Raw genomic sequence first — 24,354 nt, forward strand, 5'->3', positions numbered from 1 at the left:
TCAACTTTTGTGCCCACCAGAGCCCCTTGTGGGCGTTGCAGTGCATGTGCTTTCCTGGCTAGGGGACAGGGAGGCAGAAGGAGAAATCCAGGCAGGAAAAAAGGCATCTATTAAATAGCTCAAAAATGTGATCTTTCTTGAAGTTCTGAGACAACTATATGATCATTGGAAATGTTTCCCCTGTATTTTATGAGGACATGACATCTTGGGATCTTTGTCATCCTGAGAAGAATTCTCCTCTCCAGGCCAGCTAAAATTCTTAGGTACAGCCAGCCTTCCCGAGGAGCATGCAATTGAGATGCAAACCAAACAATACAAAGCCTATATTGTACTCTGAACTGCCTCCCCTATCTGGGCATATTCCAGGAGGAAATAGCTTCCATCCTAATCATTCAAGAGTCAGGAGTCAGCTGGGTGCCATGGCTCACACCTGTAACTCTAGCTCAGTTCAAAGCCAGCCATGGCAGAAAAGTCCCTGTGAGATTCTGTCCCCCATTAACCACTCAAAAAGCCAGAAGTAAAGCTGTGGCTTAAAGTGATAGAGTGCTAGTCTTGAGCAAAAAGAGCTCGGGACAGCACCCAGGCCTTGAGTTCAAGCCCCACCACCACCAACAACAACAAATAAAAAAGAGTCAGGACTCCTAGCAGAGATTTACAATAGAACAAAACCTAGATACTTATATCATGATGCTAAATTAAAGGACCTCCAGGATATGGAAACAAAAGCCATATAATGCGTGATTGTTGTCCTTAATGTACTATGTTATCTCTCATCTCTTTTGCTGTCACTTGGTTATCTCATATTGTTACAGTATTTCACCTGGCTGTCTGATATATTGTATATATGCATATTTTGTCAGAGAAAGGCTGGATAAGTGGGACTGCATTAAACTGCAGAGCTTTTGTATGGCAAAGGACATAGCTAGTAAATTAATTAGGAAGCCTACAGAGTGGGAGAAGATCTTCACCAACCATACAATGGACAAAGGCCTCATATCTAAAATATATCAACAACTCAAAAAATTCAATCACTCCAAAACTAATCTCCAAAGTAACAACCATCCCATTAAAAGATGGGCCAAAGACTTAGAGGCTTGTCTGAAGAAGAAATAAAAATGGCCTATAGACACATGAAGAAATGCTCAACATCTCTGGTCATAAAAGAAATGCAAATCAAAACAACTCCAAGATTCCACCTCACTCCAGTTAGAATGGCCAGGATCAAGAAAACTAATAACAGATGCCGGAAGGGATGTGGCCAGGAAGGATCACTCCTCCACTGTTGGTGGGAGTGCAAACTCGTTTAACCACTATGGAAAGCACTATGGCAGTTCCTCAAAAGACTAAACATAGAGCTCCCCCCTATGACCCAGCAATTCCACTACTTGGCATTTACCCAATCATCCAGAAACAAGGACATACTAAATCCACTAGCACAACGATGTTCATTGCAGCACTATTTACTATAGCAAAGATATGGAACCAACCTAAATGTCCCTCAGTTGATGAATGGATCAACAAGATGTTGTATTTGTACACAATGGAATTCTATGCTGCTGTCAGAAAGAATGACATTGCCCCATTTGTTAGGAAATGGAAAGACTTAGAGAAAATCATATTAAGTGAAGTAAGCCAGACTCAAAGGAACTTAGGCTCAGTAGTTTCCCTCATTTGTCATAATCAGTAGAAACCTTGGGCTCTCTTAGCAGAGATTTGCAATAAAGCAAAACCTTGATACAAAAGGCCATATAGTAGGACGCTAAATGAAAGGACCTCTAGGGTATAGAAACAAAAGCCATATAATGAATGATTGTTGTCCTTAATGTACTATGTTATCTCTCATCTCTTTTGCTGTCCCTTGGGTATCTCATATTGTTACAGTATCCCACTTTGTTACCTGATATATTGAATATATTTGTATTTGGTTATTTGAAATTGGATAGGGAAGGGGGGAAAACAAGATGAGGGGTGAGGGTGGGGGGGAGGGAAATGGGGATCAAGACATGTGAAAGGGTATCAATGTATGTGAATTAATGCACCTCCTATCTGGCAAATATCATGTAACACTTCTATTAATTACAATAAAAATGTATGAAAAAAATAAAACAAAATAAAATAAATATATGTGTATTTGGTTATTTGAAGTTGGATAGGAAAGGGGGGAAAACGAGATGAGGGGCGGGGGTGGGGGGAGGAAAATGGGGATCAAGACATGAGAAAGGCTATCAATGTATGTGAAGTAATGTACCTTCTATCTGGTGAATATAATGTAACCCTTCTATTAATTACAATAAAAAATATATGAGAAAAAAAAGAGTCAGGAGCCAGAGAACTAGAGGCATTCCCTATATCCTGGATCTAAAGCCCTCTTACCAGCTCCTAACTTGGTTAGCCTGTTCCTACCATTGACCTACTTTTTCACCCAAAATCTGAAAAAAAATACAAGAATAATAATAATAATTTTTAAAGGCCATGGCAATGTTTTTTCCTTGCCTTGCTTCTGTCTGCTGACTCTCTATGGCTGCCATAGTACTCGTCCAGGTAGGCACACATGGGGTATGTGCTGTAACTCCTCTCTCCAGAGATCTTTAAAAATCAACATCTTCCATCATTTCCATTTCCATAGCTGTGTGTCTTACCAAGTTGAATTATAACAAATCCTGAGTACATTTCAGTACAACGTAGGTACTATGTTTCACCAGTGAGGCTAAGAGAAGTTCAGCTAATTACCTAAGGCTGCCCAGCAGACAAGGATGCTGTAAACCCACATCTTTTTGCTTCTAAAGACTGCCTCATAATTAATTTAGAGACAGCACACTATTGCTTCCCAGACTAGCTCTGACTGGCTGATATGACTAGCTAGAAACTGTTGAGAAGGATTCACATGCCATAAGAAACTCTCTGAGAAGTGGTGCCATTGTCGATTGACAAGAGCTTATACAAGTATAGAATGCATGAATACCTTATATTTGAAAGTTAAGCTATCTCTCTTATATAAAACTATGAAAACATTGACCTAGCTGCCCATTCGTAGCTCATGCCTGTAATCCTAGCAACTCATGAGGCTGAGATCTGAAAATCATGATTCAAAGTTACCCCAGGCAGAAAAGTCTGCAAGTCTTATCTCCAGAAAACCACCCAAAAGCCAGAAGCAAGATATGGCTCAAGTGGTAGAGCACCAGCCTTGAGTAGAAAAGCCTAAGGGAGAGTTGCACTGAGCCCTGAGTTCATGCCCCAGTATAACCATGCATATACGTGTGTGTGTGTGTGTGTGCGCGCACACACACATACACAAATAAACTTACAGAAGGCAGTTACCGTATTTGCCTTATATGCCTCCTGCTAGGAACAATCCTGCTAAGTAACTTGTGGATTTCACTATGTTCGGTCTCCCTATTTCCCCTCCCCATACCCAAGCCAGCACCTACCCCAAGGATATCAAGTCAGCAAAGCATGGATTATCTCATTACAGCTTGTTCCTTGCAGCAACTCTTAATGCCCTTCCTTTTAGCACCATACATGTGTTGCTTTGTGTTGATTTATGTGAAACTGGGGATCTTTGTCAGTTTAATTAAGAAAAAAATTACACTGCTGTATATGCCTGTCAACTTAATTTTAAGGATCTGCCTGTTTTACATTGTAAACTTTGGGGACAATTTATTCTGTCTTTAATCAACACTTGTGGGTTTTGTTGTTTGTTTATTTTCATTTTTTTGGTCTTTTTGCCTCCAAGAGAAATATGTTTCACATTTTCCCTTGTTTCACAGCCCGCACTATCATGTTTATAGTCATTTTGAAGAAAGAAGCAAAGCATTTATGTTTTTATTAAAGGAAGCTGTTTGAGCATAATATAAACTAGTTATGAGATTCCTCCAAAATCATCTGACCTACAGTAGTGCCAGTTTCATCGTTTTCCTGATAGCCTTGAATCATCGCCTCCCTTGAACCATCGCCTCCCTTCTCTTATCTGTGAAGTGGGCATTTCTGAACTTTATGAAGTACCAGTGAAGCCCAGGGAATTTATGGATCTTATGCTAATATTCTTGGTTGCAAGAAATAGAAAAAAATATTCTGTACTATGTAATAGAATTGGAAGGGGTCTAAGACCATTTACAAATTTTCAGAAAGAACTGAACTGTCAGATTTAAGGAAGATACTAACTGCATAATGGTTTCCTAGGATTGCATCCTTAAAAAAAAAAAAGACCTAGTAGCAATTGGAGTTCTTGATAGTCAAATAGGATCCCCCACCCCCAGCTAACTCCATAAGCATTTCTCCTGCTTGCAAATGGTGGGAGCAATCTCAGCTTTCTGCTATTCACTGAACCCACTCCTGTCCTTGATGAAAGAATTTTGGGCACTAAGGCTTCTGAAAAAGAAAAAACCAGATTCTCAGGCACAGAAATCAAAACTCATACAACAAGTTATTTGGGCGGGGGGGAATCACTGTATACCCCTCATTAGATGTGCAACAAGGAACGAAAGAATGAGGCAGCTGAGGATAATGAAACACTCAAGTATCGATGACTTAATCCAGACAAGAGTGTATTCCTCTTATGTAAATACTGGAAGGTAGCCCTGAACTCTGTGGCAATCTATAGCACTGGAGGCCAAATTCTCTTTTATTTCATCACCATTCCAACAGGTTCCTGCTGTGCAATGGGTTGCTATTTGTTTTTGAAAAATTCTAGCCAGTAAGAAGGAAAGAAAGTGAAAATCCCCTCCTGGAGTTGAACCCATTACTCATGTCTCAGTCACCAGAATTTAGTCATGTGACTCCACAGAGCTACACTGGAGTTGGAAACTGAAACACTTCCTCCAGGTGACCATTGTGCATTTGTTTCTGTTTCTTAAAAGTCCCTATTGTTCACTACATTTTGACAGGAACACTTTGTAATCTCTTTCTTTCTTTAGGTTTAACCTGGAATGTTATTTCTAGCCATATACAAGAGCCAGCAAGCTTCCTGTAATAGGATAGAAAATAATTTGCGCTTTTTGGTTTACAGGTCCATATCAAAATTACTCAACTTTACTACTGAACTACAAAGCATACAAGGCTCATACAAAAACACATGAGATTTTACTTATGAGGCCAAGTACTGTAATACCAGCTACTCAGAAGGTAAAGATTGAGAGGATCATGATGTGAGGCCAGCAAGACACACACACACACACACACACACACACACACACACACACACACACACACTTATCTTTAAAAAAAATCAAGCCAAGCCAGGACCCAGTGGCTCACATCTGTAATCCTAGTTACCCAGGTGGCTGAGATCTGAGAATTGTGGTTTGAAGCCAGCGTTGGTAGGAAAGTCCATAGAGATTCTTTTCTCCAATTAATCACACAGCACACACACACACACACACACACACACACACACACACACACACACACATCCCGTATGGCGGTGCATGCCTTGTAAGTCAATAATCCCAACTACAAAACAAGCATAAGGAGAAGGACCATGGTCAGAGGCAGGCACTGGACAAAAAGAGAGGCCCTATCTGAAAATAATCTGAAGTTTAAAGGATTGAAACTGTGGGTCAAATGGTAGAGCACTTGCCTAGCAAGTGCAAAGCCCTAAGTACAAACTCCCTAGGCCAATAGTTAGCAAATATTTATTGCAGGGGAACTAAGGTTTCAGTACAGAACAATAGAGGGTGACAGGACACCCATGAAAGATTCTGTGTCACTCCAATACATCTCCTAGGCCAATCATAACCCTAGATAAACATGAACCTCTTACACCTGGATACTAAGATCTCCTGACAAAAACCACATACCTATGTATGTTCTTAGACTGTCTCCCAGCCTCAGCTCCTACCTGCAGCAGACAATTCTTTCTGTTAACTTGTGTATGTGAACAGTACAAAGGTGTCACTGTGGTATTTCACACATGCACATTGTACATTAATCAGATTAACTATCTCTACTGCTCTCTCCTTCCTTCCTTCCTTTCTTCCCCAAACATTTCTTTACAAAGCAGCTTGCCTTTCTAAACTGCAAATGTCATCATGCCACATTGTATAAAATCCTTCTAAGGGTCCCGAGGTCCCTCAGGTTCATTCAATTTTCCCAGCGTATTTCTCAACATCTGGCTTCTTGCACCACTCCATACCACCTTGCTGCTTGCATTCCATCACCTTAACTTTATTTTTTTTCCCAGCTCCTTGCAGGTCTCCTCTTGTCACTACTCCAGCCTCTGTGACAGGTCCGCACCTCCTCACCTGCTGCCTTCCAGAGGTTCTGCCTTTGATGTCATCTCCAGCAGATTTGCATCCTGTGCCCTCCCTGTGCCAACCTCACTCCCATCCAAAAGTTCATTCTGACCATGCTGCTGGAACAGGTAGTGTCACTTTGAAGAAGTGGCACTTGATGAGTGAGTTATCTTCACTGTTTGTTTTCCATTGCCTTTGAAAAGTTTTGCACCAGAATTTTTTCTGACTGCCACTAGGCAGAGGGCAAGGGTCTGGGAATGACAAAATGCAACAACAAAAAACAAAACAAACAAACAAACAAAAAACCTCTGTTGGGTCCTCTCATATAATTTGGTCACTTTAAGTCATAAAATGTCTATTGCAATGTATTAAGCCACTCTTCTATCTTCATTTAAATCTAAGAATCCTTTCTGTTTTTTTCTCAGTTGGAAATCAATGGCATGGTAGGCATGAGGTGTGATTAACTGCCCCTCTTTTCCCCCTCTCTGTAGGTAGAAAATTAAGGAGGAAGAAGGAAAGAGGAGCTCAGAAGCTCTTCATTGAGCTGGCATTCCACTTGTGGCCTGGCTAGTGCTCAGATGATCTTTCCTTGTGGATGATTCTAACATCCTTTAAAGGTTCTTCAGATATGACACCTGACATAACTTCAATAATGAGCCAGATCCATCAGCTCATTGGCTTCTACGTCTCCCTCCATCTAAACTTTTCTAATTGTACCCACCATACATAGATTGTCACCATTACCAGTGCTTGCTTCCTTGCCTTAAAATCCATTTGAATCTGAGTCAAAATAATCCCCATTCAGGCTTTCTTTCCTGCACTGCCAGTGCCTGGTTCACATCCTTTTTATCCTGAACTAATTCTTAAAAGTGAAGATCAGTGGCAACCTGTCCCTTCTGGTTCTTCTACTCAAAGGTCATGTTCTCTACAGCTATAGAACAAGAGTCAAGTCCAAGTCCACAGTGCCACACACTGCAAGGAGTACATAATAAGGTCTTCAGGTGATATCCTTGGACTCGTTCTCTCCAGCTAAACTGATAGCATTAATTTTTCTAAAAATTAGTTAAGACTGACTGGGTGCTACTTGGCTCATGCCTGTAATCCTAGCTATCCATGAGGCTGAGGAAGATTGTACTTCCAAAGCATCCAGAGAAGAAAAGCCCATGAGACTCCATTGCCGATACAGACAACAAAATGCCAAGCTGGACCCATGTTCTAGTGTGTCAGTCAACCAGGCAAAACTAAGCAAGCACACAATCTTGGCTTCAAAACTAAATCCTGGTAACAAAATAACAATAGTAGTAGTAGTAGTAATAGTAATAATAATAATAATAATAATAATAATAATGCTGTATTCATTGTTTTATCAAATAAACAATCTGGGTACTGATGGTTTATGCCTAAAATCCTTGTTACTCAGGAAGCTGAGATCTGAGGACCACAACCTCTAACCCAGGGAAGGAAAGTCCTGAGATTTATCTCTAGTTAGTCACCAAAAACAAAAATGATGAAAGTTAAAGGTGTCACTCAAGTGGAAGAACACCAGCCTTGAGCAAAAAAGCTCAAGGTAGAATGCCTAGGCACTGAGTTCAAGCCCAAAGACTGGTACACATAGTTTCCAGCTGTTGAATTAAGACTCCAAATAATACTTATTTCCATTATATTTTAGAAGCAATTAGAGAACATACCAATCTTATTCCTCCATCACTCAAGCTTGGAATCCACCCTACTCCACTTCTCTTTATCCCCATATTCTGTACTCTAATCTCACCACTCAAACTAGCCCACCAGCTACAACCGAAGTTCTCTACTGCTCTGGATTCCCACCCTAACTCTTCATCATTCACTTCTGTACTTCTACACAAGAACTTATTAATCTACCATTTTATCTTTTCATCTAAAGTGTAAGTTACCTGCAGGGGAAAAAAACCCACAGATTATACTCTCTGCATTTTGGACCATGCTAGGGACTTAATTATTTATTGAATGAATGAATGGCTAATGACTGTGACTGTGGAGGGTTGTTAAAAGACACAAATGAAGCAGCCCTGTTGGAAACAGCAGTGAGCCCATTTCCACTTGGCAAGTATATTGTTTTCTGCTTGTTTGTCTCAGAGTCCACTGTGGCTGCACTGAACAGTCTGTGGGAAGATCTGTAGGTGTGAATCTTCAGCCAAGATAATGATTGCACTGGGGTCTGATTCAATTCAGGATGGCCCAGGGGCAGTATTAGAAAGCCAGTTAAATGAGAGATCATATTCTGTCAAATCCTGAGAAAATGGCTGGGTGCCTGCCAAATGAGAAATTGCAGCTGGACAGTAATTTTTCTTTTTCTGTCTTTGAAATGTGAAGCTGTGTGCTCTGAAACAAAACAGAGGAAGGAGATGAGAACGTTTTCTTTTTTCCATTTTTTTTCCCTGAGAATTCAATCAAATGTGGACAATTTGTTCTGTTAAATCGAGACAAAATAAGCTTTTCCCCCACAGTAGCAGGAAATTAGGGGCTACTTATATGAATTCATGTTTCAGCCTCCATTTCCCACTTGCCTGTCTTGAGTCAGTGTCTGTAGATAGGCCATTGGCCAGTCAGCTAAGAAAGAACACTGTAGTTCATGTCACATCAGCCATGAGCCTGGTCCTGGGTGGTCCATTAGCCTTACTTCCTCCATGTGTCCCCCATGTGCCCCTCGCCACAAACATGCCATGTGCCAGGGGCACAGATGAGTCCAAGTGTGATGAAGGGTCCACACAAAGCCACACTCTTACTACTATAAAAACAGTTCTAATGTCACACTACTGGTACCAGTGGCCCTGTTCCATAACACCAGGCATAGTACTTTGACCATAGTACTGTGTCATAAGAACCCACATGATCACCTGCTCATCACAATCACTGCCAGAAAAGAACACCAGTCTATTACAGAATTTCTCCTCTGGCCCACATACAAGGCTGGCCACTTCCTACACCCAGTCTCTGCTCTACATTGATCTGGAGATGTATGCATTGGACCATCTTAGAAATTAGGAAGCTAAGGCCCAGAGTTGTCCCTGTACATGATACAAGGTCCTGGAGCCAGTGTGTGGTGTGGTCTGATTTCAGATAATAACTAACTCAGAGCCACTTATATTCCATTCTGTCACACTGCTACTTTTACAGATTGCTCCCTCCCTCATTCTTTAGTCACAGAGTAGGGAATACTGTGCTATGCTGACTGTAGTGCTCTTTCCCACATGTTATCTCATTTGTTCCTCATAACAATCTGGCAAGGACAAAAAATAAGATAAAATTCCCACAGCAGAGGTCAGGAAAGTTAGCACTATGTGACATGTGGAAATTATGCTCCAATTTTTTTTTCCCTGGGTCCTAAGACTGCCCACCATAGATAGATGCTTTGAAAACTAAGGCTGGGTGGAAGTTATTTTCATTTTAACAATGAAAGTTACACTTCCAATGTGTAAATTTCCCATGGTTTTCCATGACTTAGAATTAAATCTACTAACATTCTTGCCTCCTGTAAGGATCTTTGCATCTGGTGCCTGCTGCATGGCCAGTTCCTTGCAGTCTTCTTCCTGCCTTTCCACCCATCTTTTTTAATATTTTATTTTTATGATTTATTTGATGACTTTCTTTTCATTGTTGTTTTTTATGTTGTACCAAGGGCCTTGTGCATGCTAGGCTACCACTAAGGTACAATCCCAGCCCACATGCTTCCATCTTGAAACCAGGCAAACTTGGATGCAATTTTCAGACATTCTCTGAAGAGGTTATATTGTCACATGCGGGAGCCTAGGCCCATGTGAGTCTCTTCCAGAACCAATTCGCCCACCTTTCCCTGCTGCTCCAGCCTGAAGGAGAAGAGAGACATCTCTGCAGCTCACAGCTGATGATTTCTGCTTTCGCCTCTGATAATTCACAATGACTTCACTCTTCTCCAACATTCCAGGCATGCTCTCATCTGAGAGCTTTTCATTTTCCCTTTGTCAATAGCATGCTCTTCCCAACCAACCCACAAGGCTGACTCACTCCCTAATGCTTTTTGAGTGAGACCAACTCTGTTCCCTAGTAAATGTCCACTTCTGTTCTTACCTTAGCACCCTTTATTCCTTGGATACTTACTTTTCTTGGAAGTACTTCTCAACATCTTTAAGACTATTCATTTTATAGCTATCTCATTTCTTTCTTTTTTTTTTGCCAGTCCTGTACTTGAACTTAGGTCCTGGGCACTGTCCTTGGGCTTTCTCAAGTCTAGCACTCTTCCCTTGAGCTACAGAACCTCTTTTGACTTTTTCTGTTTATGTGGTAATGAGGAATCGAAATCCTGGCTTCGTGCAAGCTAAGTGATCACTTTATCACTTGGCCACACTTCAGGCCCCAGTTTATCTCATTTCTAAAACCTTCTATCTCTGAATGAATGAAGGAACCAATAAATCTCTGTAGTCCCAATACCTCTCATCCTCCAAAACAGTCCCAAGTATCTGGCTATAGAGTTTTCTGGTTCTATCCACTGCCTAGAAAATTCTAAAAAGTTAGCCAACCCCAATTTCATTTCATAGGCCATCAACAAGTCAGAGAAGTAAAGGCAAATGCAGAGACAATCCAGAGACAGAGCTCTGGGTCATGTCAGGCAAATTATGTCAAAGCCATCCCTCAAAGCAGGTAATTCTGGAATAGTTACTACAGGGGAACAAATAGTCAGATGCCAGAAAATGGGGCCGGAGGAGAAAGGATAATGAGTCCAATCAGGAAGAGAAAGAGATGTGCAAAAATCATAGAAATGGAGGGCTTTGGAATGTGCCTGGTGATCAATTCTGTGGTCAGGCCAGCTCCAAGAAGTCAGTAGAGTTTACTGAATGAATAAATAAATAAGCAACAGAATAGCTGAAGTGATAGTCCTGAGCCAGTAGCTTTCTGGCTTCTCTATTGAACAACCTGCCTTTGTGGGAGCTGTGATTCACATTCCCAAAGATGCAAACACTATGCCAGCCCCAAACTCTCATTAGCACAAGCCAATGTGGAGCAGTACATGTGCTCAATGCAGACTATTCATCCTTTTAGTTCCTGGGAAATAAGGCCAACATCCCCCAACAGATTTCTTTGGCAGAACTGTTCCAACTGATAAGCAAAATAGGCCGAGTTCATGGTCTCAGTGCTGGCCCCAGCATGAGCTCTCTGTTGTGGTTCTGTGAAGCAAGTATAAAGCAGAGCTTAACACACATTGCTATTCTACCTGGACAAAGCAAGCAGGCAACACCAGTCAGCACTAGGGATCTGAGCCAAGCACAAGGAAGCTAGACATTGAAGGAAAAAAATTAATCTCAAATTGGCATCTAATCCCAGGAGTTTTTCAAATCTAAAAATAGGGAAAATGGTGGGTGAGCATACAGTCAGATGCTCTCTACTGGTGTATCAGAAAGGACGGAGATGACAAAGGGAACCATGGCCAAGAAACAACCATTTGTTCCTCTGGATTATTTTCATACTGCCCACTTCATTCTACCAAGGGGGTCAGGGGAGTTAGTTGTGAGTAAAGCCAGATTGGACAGAAATGTCAGGCTTTATATATACTTTTTTTCTAAATATAGATCATCTGTATTATATAACTAATATTCACACTCAAAGACTAAAACCGTATAAATACAGACATCAGTATAACATAGACAAAGGTACTGCTGCAATTATAAATAGAGAGATACATAGTGTAAAGTAGAACATTATACCTCTTCCTCCATGCCTCCATCTCCAAACATACTTCTCTTACCAAGGTAACCATTCATACCAAGTTTGAGTTACTTACTTATATATCACAATCATAGATAAAGACATTTATTTTTGCAATGGGTGAATCATTGCACATCATTTTCAAGGCTTTTAGCAAAATGCCTCAGTAATCTTTTCATGCCTGTCAGTGGGGTATCCAGCAAAAAAAAACTTGGCAGCAAAAATATTAATGGTTAAGATATCGTGGTCTCTTTCCTTAGTCTTAAGGCATGAGTATGCTTTTACAAATATTAGAATAAGACTCATTCTGAACAGGGAAAATCCTGTCATTTGATTGGTCCTACCCACAAGGCTGTGGCAATTTCTGTCCCTGCAGCCTGCCTTAGGAACAACTAGGCCTCCATCTCAAGATAAGTATTGAGTTCAATTCAACTATGAAGCTTCTCTTTTAAATTGTAAAAAATCCCATTTCTTTTACTCAAGTATGAGTTTTTCTCTAAGACATTTTAAAGTTCATAATAATCCAGGAAAAGGAATAAAAGAAAATATATCCACAGGAAGACCATATGTCATCGTTAGCAGCAATATAAATATAAAAACTATAATATTCTCATGTACACTTGGCAGCATGGTTATAATGGAATCTGAGTAATAGGCATCAAATCTATTTTTAAGGTATCATCTATGCTGTAATATAAGGGTGGAGAGACTTTTTCTGCCCAAGGTCATTTGGATATTTATAACATCACTCCTGAACCATATAAAATTATCAACTTAAGAATTAGCCTGCTAAGTCAGGTACTTGTGTCTCATACCTATAATCCTAGCTATTTAGGAAGCCAGTATCCAGATGTCCATGGTTTGAAGCCAGCCCAAGAAGAAAAGTAGGAAAGACTCCATCTCCAAAGCAACCAGCATAAAGCTAACCTGAGGGTGTGGCAAGCCAGCCAAGGAACAAGAAGTCCTGAGTTCAAACCCCAGGGGGAAAAAAACCAGCCTACTATATTTAATTAACATTTAATTAACTCACCCCCTATGTAACATCTGGAACCACTTCTCTTCCGTGAGTCACATGATATTAGCTTGTGACGATGGTGCTTTCGAGACTAGCATTGGTCTGTCCAGAGCACATGTGACTCAGTGACGGTAAGTTTTCAAAAGAACTGCTCCCAGTTGTAAGTTGTTCTGAATACAAGTGCATATTCCAATGCTCATCCTCTCAAAGTGGGAGAGTCATCGCTGCCTCTATGAATGCAGCATTTGTACAGTTATAGCAGTGGAGGTTGCCGTGCCTCGTTTTTAGCCTCACCATTACTTTGAACCCAAAAGATTTCATGTTGTAGGTTGTCAGGCATATCACTGGTTCCTAATTGATGTTCCATTCTGTGTGCTTATTTTGCATCCATTTTACTTTTCGTTTAATCTTCATTAAATCAGGTGCACATATTCACAAGCGTGGCGTTGCTCCTCAGTGTATTAAGGTTGGATTGCAGTTCCTATCTGTAGTGACAAAGAAGTGGATAATATCATCATCATCAATGACTAAGGAAAAGTCATCAATATTCACAGGAAACATCTCATCTTGTCTCATCATCACTGGATCATCATAGTTTTGCCACAGTGTGTGAACATTTTCACAACATACTTCCTCCCAGCCTTCTTGACCCTCACTGTCCTATGTGTTACCACAATACAGGAAGATGAGCCATGCACAGACATGGAGAAGCATATGTGTCTGTTATATTTTTTACTCATGTGTATCCTGTCTATCCTATACAGAATTTATGCTATTGTAATTTATATTATTATCATTTTCTTGCTAACCCTCAGAATTTACATTATTATAATTTACTTGATAAAATTTTTGTTGTACAACAAATTGGAGAAAGGCTGGATAAGTGGTACTACATTAAACTGCAGAGCTTCTGTACGGCAAAGGACATAGCTAATAAGTTAATTAGGAAGCCTACAGAATGGGAGAAGATCTTCACTAACCATACAACAGACAAAGGCCTCATATTTAAAATATATCAACAACTCAAAAAATTGAATCACTCTAAAACTAATCTCCAAAGTAACAACCATCCCATTAAAAGATGGGCCAAAGACGTAAAGAGAGTCTTCTCTGAAGAAGAAATAAGAATGGCCTATGGACACATGAAGAAATGCTCAACATCTCTGGCCATAAAAAAAAATGCAAATCAAAACAACTCTAAGATTCCACCTCACTCCAGTTAGAATGGCCAGGATCAAGAAATCCAATAACAACTGATGCTGGAGGGGATGTGGCCAGGAGGGATCACACTACACAGTTGGTGGGAGTGCAAACTCGTTCAACCACTATGGAAAGCAGTATGGCAGTTCCTCAAAAGACTAAACATAGAGCTCCCATATGACCCAGCAATTCCACTACTTGGCATTTACCCAATCATCCAGAAACAAAGACATACTAAATCCACCAGCACAACCATGTTCATTGCAGCACTATTTACCATAGCAAAGATATGCAACCATCCCAGATGTCCCTCAGTTGATAAGTGGATCAACAAGATGTGGTATTTATATACAATGGAATTCTATGCTGCTGTCAGAACGAATGACATTGTCCCATTTGTAAGGAAATGGAAAGACTCAGAAAAAATCATATTAAGTGAAGTAAGCCAGACTCAAAGGAACATATAAGCCCAATAGTCTCCCTCATTTGTCATAATCAGTAGAAACCTTGGGCTCTCCTCACAGAGATTTACAATAGAACAAAATGTAGAGACATAAGGCCAAATAGTATGATACTAAATGTAAGGACCCCCAGGAGAAGGAAACAAAAGCCATATAATGAGTGACTATTGTCCTTAATGTACTATGTTATCTCTCATCTCTTTTGCTGTCCCTTGGTTATCTCATATTGTTACAATATTTCACCTTGTTATCTGATATATTTTATATGTGCTTAATTGGTTATTTGAAATTGGATAGGGAAGGGGGGAAATCAAGATGAGCGGGGCGGGGTGGGGGGAGGGAAATGAGGACCATATTATGAGAAAGGGTATCAATGTTTGTGAAGTAATACACCTTTTATCTGGTGAATAGAATATAACCCTTCTATTAATTACAATAAAAAAACATAAAAAAGGCAAACCTTAAAAAATTTGTTGCTCTATAAAGAAAAATCTGGGAGTTGAAGACATGGCTTAAGGGGTATAGCGCTTGCCTACCATGTATGAAGCCCTGAGTTCACATCCCTAATTTACTGATTTTTTGAGTCTCATCTGTGGTTGCCTTGGCAGGCCACATATGATCTCATGATATTATATGGCTCAAAGTCCAGATATTCCTCACCCCTGCACTAAAACAAGTTCCTCCTGATGAGCTACTACAGACTCAGATTGCCTTCCTTCTGTCCTCTGATCCATTCCTGGTATTTAAAAATGCCTTCTCTTCAGTCATTCAAAAGCATACCGAAAACAACTTGCCTGCCTCATATTGGTGCCAATCATGGCTCAAGTGTCAAACTTATTTACTTATGGACTATGTTCACGATCCCCAGTAACAAGAGAAATTTCACAGATGTAATTGTGCTTTATAGTATTATAGAAATGATGATTCTTGGGGCCGGAAGTTTGGCCTAGCGGTAGAGTGCTTGCCTAGCATGCACAAGGACCTGGGTTCAATTCCTCAGTACCACATACATAGAAAAAAAGCCAGAAGTGGTGCTGAGGCTCAAGTGGTAGAGCTCTAACCTTGAGAAAGTCCAAGGACAGTGCTCAGGCCCTGAGCTCAAACCCTGGAACTGGCAAAAAAAAAAAAAAAAGAGAAAAAGTGATTTTTCTCATGGGCCTTATTCATGGAGGGAAATTCTCAATAATGATAGAAATCTATAAAATAACACTCCTTAAATATTAAAGAATCAATAATTTTCAGAATTTACAATTTACTATTATACAAATAATAAATAAGTGCCTTAATTGATGAGTTAAACTTTTCTAAACATCCAAGCATTAAATACATACTTCACCCAAATTCTTCTAGCTACATAATTCTAAGTCTAAATCTAATGTCATAATCTTATAAATTCAATGAACACTTTAAGAACTAGATGAGATTTTTTTAAGTAGATGAACCCATATAATTTATCATAATAATTAAAGACCTTAAAATGGGTATCAGTTTCTCAGGCTTGTAATCCTTGCCATTTAGGAAGCTGAGATCTGAAGATCATAGTTTGAGGCCAGTCAAGACAGAAATGTCAGCAAGACTCTTATCTCCAATAAATCAGCAGTAGAGGTGTGACTGGAGTAGTAGAATGCCAGTCTTGACTGAAAAGGCTAAGGGAAAGCTCCCTGACTGAGTTTAAGGCCCAGAATGGGCACAAAAGAGAAAGAGAGAAAGAAGGAAAGAAGATGAGAGGAAGGAAAGTGGGAAAGAGGGAGGAACTTATTAAAGTTAGATTAAAACTACATTTGTGCTTTTAACATTAATTTCCATTCTATGTTTTATAGAGTTTAATAAATAATGATAGCACATGCATTGTTCCAAGATCTAAGACTGGTCAAATGAGTATGTCAAATTTTATGTCATTGATACACTTTTGGTTTTTGTTGATTGGTCTGACATGAGACCTGATTAAACCATTGAATTAACTTTCTAGTATCATGTCAACAAGACTTCAAGATGAGACTTTTCACACGGTTTTCATATCTTTGTTTGAAACAACATAATTGTATTCTAAATTGCTCTTTGTCAGCATGAACCCTCATCTTATTGTTGCACTATCATGACCCAGCTTGTTATCATTATTAGAAAATCTTACATTCCTAATTACTACACGACTATGATTAGTAAATCCATCCAGGGTTCTGTTTCCTAGGAGATGAGAAATTGAGTTGGTGCAATGGCCTTTTTTCCCCCTTAGGACAGCTGGCCAATTAAAAATTTTGCCCACATACTGCTAACCTCTTTCTCAACTTAGTCACTTTGGATAATCATTATGCCAATTAAGTTGGTCTCTACATGTCACTTTTATGTGAGGCAGTGGGTTCTGACCAGTATTCCTATTCTTCATAAATTCTCCTATTTTTTCTGTTGCTATTTGGGAACAGATTTTTTAACTCTTAACATCCATCTACTGTAAAAATCCTTTTTTCTTAATAGGTGGAACAAAATACTCACATATGTTACTATTCTCCTGATGGCTAAGACAAATTTCAACTTAAACATCCCTATTACACTAACTCTTCTACTGAAAACTGTTTTAGGGCACATATATAAAGCTTCAAGCCTTTTGAGTACACTTGGAAACTAGTAAAATTTTCAATACTTAAATAGTTGCTACATGTCCTATAAGCTGGCTGCTCCTTCCTGTACTACCTGTCACTTGAAAGTGTATTTTTTCAAGTAGACACAGAATACTCTTGAGTTTTACTGTGCCAAGATCTGGAGTTATTTCCCTTCCAGGAAGTTTTGGTTCCAGCAAGGGACCTATAAAGAGAAGTTAGGGAGATACTCAAGATTCAGTAGTGACTAAAAGGACGGACTATTAATGCATGTTTCAGGTCTACTTTTAGAAGTAACAGACCTGGGAAAGATACCATTTTTATGAGTTCAAAATGACTTTTACAGTTTACCACATTATGCTAATATGCATAATTTTATAGAGATGACTCTAAAATCTCAACAACATCCATCCAAATCTACTAAAATATTTATCCCAATGCCTGCTAACCTATATTGATGTGAAAATATTTTGCACTTAAGTGTAGCTTCTCATCATCCCGTTATCCTTGATATAAAAGATATGAGGATGATGAATAATTAGACTAATTCCTTTATCATCCCCAGCCTCACAGTGGCTGTTCTGCACAGCAATCATCCCATTAAATATCTAATTTTCTGCTGATGTGCAGTTCGAATTGTTTTCCATCATAGTTGTTGCTCTACCACTTGAACCAGGCCTCTACTCCAGTGTTTTGAGGGTTAATTGAAGACAGAGTCTCTCCAATTTATCTGAGATAAAGAAAAGGAAATTTTAATATTGGCCAACGCTCTTCATCAACTCATCAAAAAAATTATATACTGTGATCACACAAGGATGAAAATCTGGTTCAACATATGCAAGTCAATTTAATTCAACACATCAACAGGAACAAGGACAAGAATCACATGATTGTCTCAATAGATGCAGAAAAGGCATTTGACAAGATCCAACACCCCTTTATGCTAAAAGCTCTGGAGAAACTAGGAATCCATGGAACATTCCTCAGTATAATAAAGGCTGTGCATGACAAACCCACAGCTAGCATTACACTTAATGGTGAAAAGCTAAAGCCATTTCCTCCAAAATCAGGAACAAGACAAGGATGCTCACTCTTTCCACTCCCCTTTAACATAGTATTAGAATTCCTAGCCAGAGCAATAAGGCAAGAAGCAAGCATAAAGGGGATCCAAATAGGGAAAGAGGAAGTAAAACTTTCCCTCTTTGCAGATGACATGATTCTGTATTTAAAGAATCCTGTAGCATCCATACCCAAGCTGCTTGAGCTGATTCAAAACTTTGGCAAAGTAGCAGGGTATAAAATTAACCCTCAAAAATCAACTGCCTTCCTATATGCCAACAATGAGAGGAATGAGGCAACAATCAGGAAAGCAACTCCTTTTGCAATAGCCCCAAAGAAAATAAAGTACCTAGGAATTACCTTAACTAAGAATGTAAAGGACCTTTTTGATGAAAACTTTAAAACCCTGAAAAAGGAAATTAAAGAAGAACTAAGGAAATGGAAAAACCTCCCATGCTCCTGGATTGGAAGAATCAACATCGTGAAAGTGACAATCTTTCCAAGGACTATCCACAAATTCAATGCAATACCCATCAATATTGCTGTCATTCTTTAAAAAAATAGAAGAAGCAACCCAAAATTTCATATGGAATAATAAAAGACCCCATATAGCAAAAACAATTCTTAGCAGAAAGAACAGTACAGGAGGAATTTCATACAAAACTTTAGACAGTATTACAGAGCTATAGTGACCAAAACAGCTTGGTACTGGCACAAGAACAGACCTGAAGACCAATGAAATAGAACTGAGGACCCAGATATTAACCCACAGACATATGGCCACCTAATCTTTAATAAGGGAGCCAAAAAAATAGAATGGAAGAAAGACAGCCTCTTCGACAAGTGGTGCTGGCAGAACTAGTTAAGCACCTGCAGAAAACTAAAGTTGGATCCTTCTTTGTCACCCTGCACTAGGATTAACTCCAAATGGATCAAAGACCTCCAGGTAAAAGCAAACACACTAAAAACTTTACAAGAAGGAATAGGAGATACCCTAGGTCTCTTTGGCACAGGTCAAAACTTTCTTAATAAGAACCAAGAAATATGACAAATCAGAGAAAGTCTGGATAAGTGGGATTGCATTAAACTGCAGAGCTTCTGTATGGAAAAGGACATAGTTAGAAAATTAACTAGAAAGCCTACCAAATGGGAGAAGATCTTCACTAACCATACAATGGATAAATGCCTCATATCTAAAAGGATATTTTACTATATCTAGGAGGCTAAATAATAAGATCTGGGAATGAGTTGCATGGGGAAGAGCAGAAGGAAAAGCAGAAGAGTAAAGCATTAACAAATTCTTTGATGAGGCTGAGCTCATAGGTGACAGCCCTATTCACTACATTAAGGTTATATAAGAAGAAACAGACCTGAGAGGAAAATCTAGACTTGCCATTAGAACTCTTAGGGCATAGACTTGAAATCAGTCTAGAAACATGGGTTTGAGGGTCACCCACAGAGATAGGGTGTCATGAAATGTCCTGGAGAGAAGACCGATGATAGCCTAAGAGTAATGTAGCCTGTGGAAGGCTATGAATCTAGTAAGTCCTAAAGCAGGCCAAAGACACAGGCCTAAGGCATATCAGCAGAAATGAGCATAAGATAACAAAGTGAGAAATAACCATGTGGGTAAGAACAGTTTCCTTTGGAAAAAAGAATACCATATATATTGTATCTTTTGATTGATTTAACACCACATATATGATATTTTGTTGATATATTTTTGTTGATATATAATTACTTTTTAAATATATAATAAATAACTGTAATGTACTATTATATGGTACATACTGTAAGATTATTATATATACATGCATATATATTTCTTTTGTACCATGTTGCTTAAAATAAGAAAAAAAAGCAAGTAAGATCAAGGGTAATGAAAGCAGGAAGAAACTGTCTGGAAAACATACATACATACATACATACATGTATATATAATTTCATATTTACTTTTTAAATTAATTTTAATTAATTGTATCTCATTATTTAAAGTTTAAAGAAGTTTTCAAATTAAAACATATTTGTTAAATATCAAAAATAAACAAGGGGATCAGAGCAAAAAAGTAAACAAAATGTAGAATAGTATTTGGAATTCTAAGTTAAAGAAAAATGAATATATAAATGGGCATCAGATTATCCCACACTGATGGTAAATGTGTCAAATTTCCTCCTAAATGTCATGGTAGCCAAAGCTAAAGGGAAACTATTGTAGTCATCACGATGAACACAAGAAAGTTCAAAATCCATTTGGACAAAAGAAAGGTAGATTGACCTAATACTTAGATCAGAAAGAAATAATTCCAGCAGATCTTCATAACAGGGCACACCCTCACTGATGTCCTTCACAAAGGACAATAAACAACTTTCACAAAACTTGTACCATCCTCATGGCCCAACCTCAGTAAATGAGATCAAGAACATTTTGTTCATGGGAATGGATTTAGAGCTTCTTACAGGTGTTGATAGCCTCCAACAATCCTCTAAGAATTTTATTTTTCACAGCTGAGCTTTTGATAAGAACTGAACAACAGAGGTCAAGGTCAAGGTCTCTGGCAGAAAGAACCTAGAATACAGATAGCCCAGAGCACATCTGTTTCTTTTAACAATTAAGGAGAAATTCTTCTCCACTTGTCTTTTTCACAAGAAACATTTTCTTATGAAAACTAAAGGGTCTGAGTCTGCTACGCCCGAAAAGAGTCCTCCACCCAATCCTATCACACACACACACACACACACACACAAACCTATCTACTGAGAGAGCTCTTACTAGGCAAAGCCCAAATCCTTCCTCAGCAAAGTGATTCTGCAGATTCTTGCCCTACTGCACACAACAAATGCCCAGTAAAGTCTGAACATTCAAGCTGGCCATGTTCTATTGGAGCTAGGACTTGAGACATATTACATTCAGGGTATATATTTGTTTTGTGCCCTTAGGGTCCTAAAATAAGGAAGGAAAGCAAGGAGGATTGAAGCTAATGAATATAAGAGGAAACTGTCCAGAAAACAGCATCAATTTAATATTGAATATAAGATTGAAATGGGGAGGGAGGAATTATCTGGTTTGTCACTAAACCTAGAAAACAAAAAACCCTCACCTAATTCAGCTCAATCACAGAGACGCCTTCTTTCTATCTTTACAGGCTATATAAACAGTCCACTTTCCACAACAGAAAGCTTAATACAACAGGTCTTGTCTCCATTGCCAGATTGGTACTAAGAGCAAGATGTTAGCCAGGGGTCTAAGCTGTGTCTTTATCAACGACGTTCGTATTTCTCCTTCATCATTCTGAGGATAGAAGATGTTTCTCACTTGTCTCTGAAAACTTCCACCTGGGGAAGGGGAAAAGGGCAGGGGGGAGGGTGGATCGGACCAACTATACATCACTCCAACAATAAAATAAAATTAAAATTAAAAAATTAACTGATTGACTCCAAGCTCACCAGTGAAAGTTCAGATAAACAATACGGCGTAGCTCTAGCTGAAGGCCTCAGCCAATGAGCTACTGGGTGGTTGTTTCTCTGCCTTCATGCAGCATTTTCTGTTCTTACGAGTTTCAGTAATGAAGGCAAAGTGTCTGGTATTTTTTAAATTATGCAAAATATGTCTCGAATATGCTTCTTTATTATTCAAGTTTCACCATTTGGTGTTTAAAATTAAAATAGAATTTGCTGTCACTAGAATCTGTTCCAGGAAAGACAAACATTTTTTGTCTTCAATCAGTGTCAAGAGTAAACTTGGGCTGATGTCAAAGGACAGTTCTGATTATCAAGGGACACGTATTTTGGGTTATCATTAAGAGACTTACAAAATACTGTCTCTCCAAGTTTTATGCCCACACAGGTACTCAGGTGATTTATCATGTTGGATAAGGAATTTGAAGAAATATCAACTTATAGAACACACAGACATGTGATATAGAAAGACACAAAAATACAGTTTAGTCCTGCAATTTTTTTTCCATTGGAATATCCTTTCCAAAGATAAGGCTTTTCTTTTCACATATACTCATTCTATAAGTGGTTTGGGGTCATATAAAAAGCTAATACAACCCAAAAAGATCTAGACCAAAAATTTTTTTGCCAGTCCTGGGCTTGAGCTCAGGGCCTGAGCACTGTCCTTGGACTTTCTGAAGGCTAGAGCTCTACCACTTGAGCCTCAACACCAGGAATGTGTTACCAAGGAATCGAACCTGGGTCTTTGTGCATGCTAGGCAAGCACTCTACCAGTAGGCCAAACTCCCAGCCCCTAGACCATATTTTGGTAAGTTCTTGTCACCCCATGACTACAAGAAATACTCAACTGGTTGCTCAGATTAGGACATACTTAAACTTAACAGAGGCACTAAATGTAAATCACACAGCTACTGGCAGCAGCAGTCATCTTTTTTAATGACCAAAACAAATTTTAAATACAAAGCATATAAAAGGGACTATTAAGGATAGTGTTCTAAAATATATCTAGAAATACAGGCACTGACTGTGGGACTGGCCGTGGTCTCTGCAGAGCACAGTGAGGGAGGCCAGGTATGGAGACTGGCCCTTGTATCTTCCTTTCTCTCATGCAATTCAATGTGATTAAGCTCTCAGCTCTGTTACTGCTTAGCAATGGTCCAAAAATCTTCTCTTCTTTTTTAGCTGTTAGTCCCAATTTTGGACAAGCAACCAGGAAAAGTGCTGGAAAAGTCCTTGCATTGCCAGGAATGTGGCCTACTGGTAGAGTGCTTGCCTAGCCTACACAAAGCCCTGAGTTTGTTTCCTTGGTACCATATACACAGAAAACACCAGAAGTGGTACTATGGCTCAAGTGGTAGAACACTAGTCTTGAGAAAGCCCAATGAAAGTGCCCAGGGCCCTGAGTTCAAGCCCCAGGACTGGCCAAAAAGAAAAATCCTTGCACTAGTAGACACAAACATTTCTAGCAGACTAGAAATGTTGCTGTTAGTCACTTCCAAGTATAAATAAATTTCCAAATATAGGTCCCAGGAAACTCACAGCTCACAATTGAGGCAAGTATACCTCCCACACTCAAGAAAAACCACCTTCCTACCTTACTACAAAAGAGCCTACCCACAAACACCTGCGGAAGACTTCAAAGCAATGGATCACTCATAGGGAAAATATAATTGGGTACCCCCTTTTTTAAAAAAGAGAACAGTGATCAAACTCATCGACCACATGCTAAAGACTTAAGTCCTCTAATGCTATAGTTTGAAGAGGACTTTATTTGTCTCTGGTTGTAAGACACAGAAATTGAATTTCTGGAGTTAACATAATAACAATTTAAAAGAAAACCTTCTGAAAAAAGTGAGGTTACTTACATGATTGAAGTAAAGACTAGAAAACTGAGCTAGAACCACACAGAAACAAGAAAACTTCTAAAAGTGCTTACTGTTATCACTTACACCTAAGCCCCAGAGTTTACATAGATGAACTTCCATCTTCTTCCTTACCTTAGATCACTTGCTCAGGATTCAAAGTCCTAGAAGAAAGAGAAGCCAACACAACAAGGTATGGCCTTGAAGGAGTAGTAAAACATAAACATTCTTCCCAGGACATTGTCATATTCTTTTCTTTTTATACTTAAACTAGGAATGATCTAAAAATAGAGTAAATACCAAAGTGGAGATGTGGCTCTAGTGGTAGTGCAGCAGCCTTAAGTGGAAAAGCTAAGCAAAAGCTGGAGGCCCTGAGTTCAATTACATTCCCTTTAAATGGCAAAGGAAACATGAGAGGTAGGGCTGGAATAGGAATTTGGACAAATATTCTGTCCTTGTTATCCAAAATGCAGTCAATATATCTTCAGCATGGCATCCCTATGGAAAGCCACCTAGAAATGTGGATTTTCTGACCCGCCCAGTCCCACTAAGTCAGAATTTGCCTTTTAGCAAGATGCCAGGGTGATTCATATGAGCCCTAATGTGTGACAAGTGCAGCTCTTTTAGTTCTCACCTTTTCTCATACCCAATGGGAACCCAACCCAGGCATTCCTCACTTGAACTTGATGGATGATGAAGTTTCTTCAGTTCACAGAAGAAAATGTTTTTCTTCACCATTTTCTAGTCTCTGAAGCCTGA

The 24,354-nt window shown here is 39.2% G+C and overlaps 1 long non-coding RNA gene across 1 annotated transcript in view; it reads right to left on the bottom strand.

Moving 5' to 3' along the window:
- Positions 1–2,535: 2,535 nt before the first annotated feature.
- Positions 2,536–24,354, bottom strand: part of LOC150060769 (uncharacterized) — a 111,728-nt gene continuing 89,909 nt past the window's right edge. Inside the window, exons 2-3 of the long non-coding RNA XR_016536262.1 lie at positions 12,979–13,448; positions 2,536–2,586 (exon numbers count right to left, since the gene is read on the bottom strand). This is a non-coding gene — a long non-coding RNA (uncharacterized LOC150060769). The remainder of the gene's footprint in view (positions 2,587–12,978; positions 13,449–24,354) is intronic.

Source organism: Megascapheus bottae, chromosome 7 (assembly GCF_031878675.1).
Source record: "Megascapheus bottae isolate mThoBot1 chromosome 7, mThoBot2.hap1, whole genome shotgun sequence".
Lineage (NCBI taxonomy): Eukaryota > Metazoa > Chordata > Mammalia > Rodentia > Geomyidae > Megascapheus > Megascapheus bottae.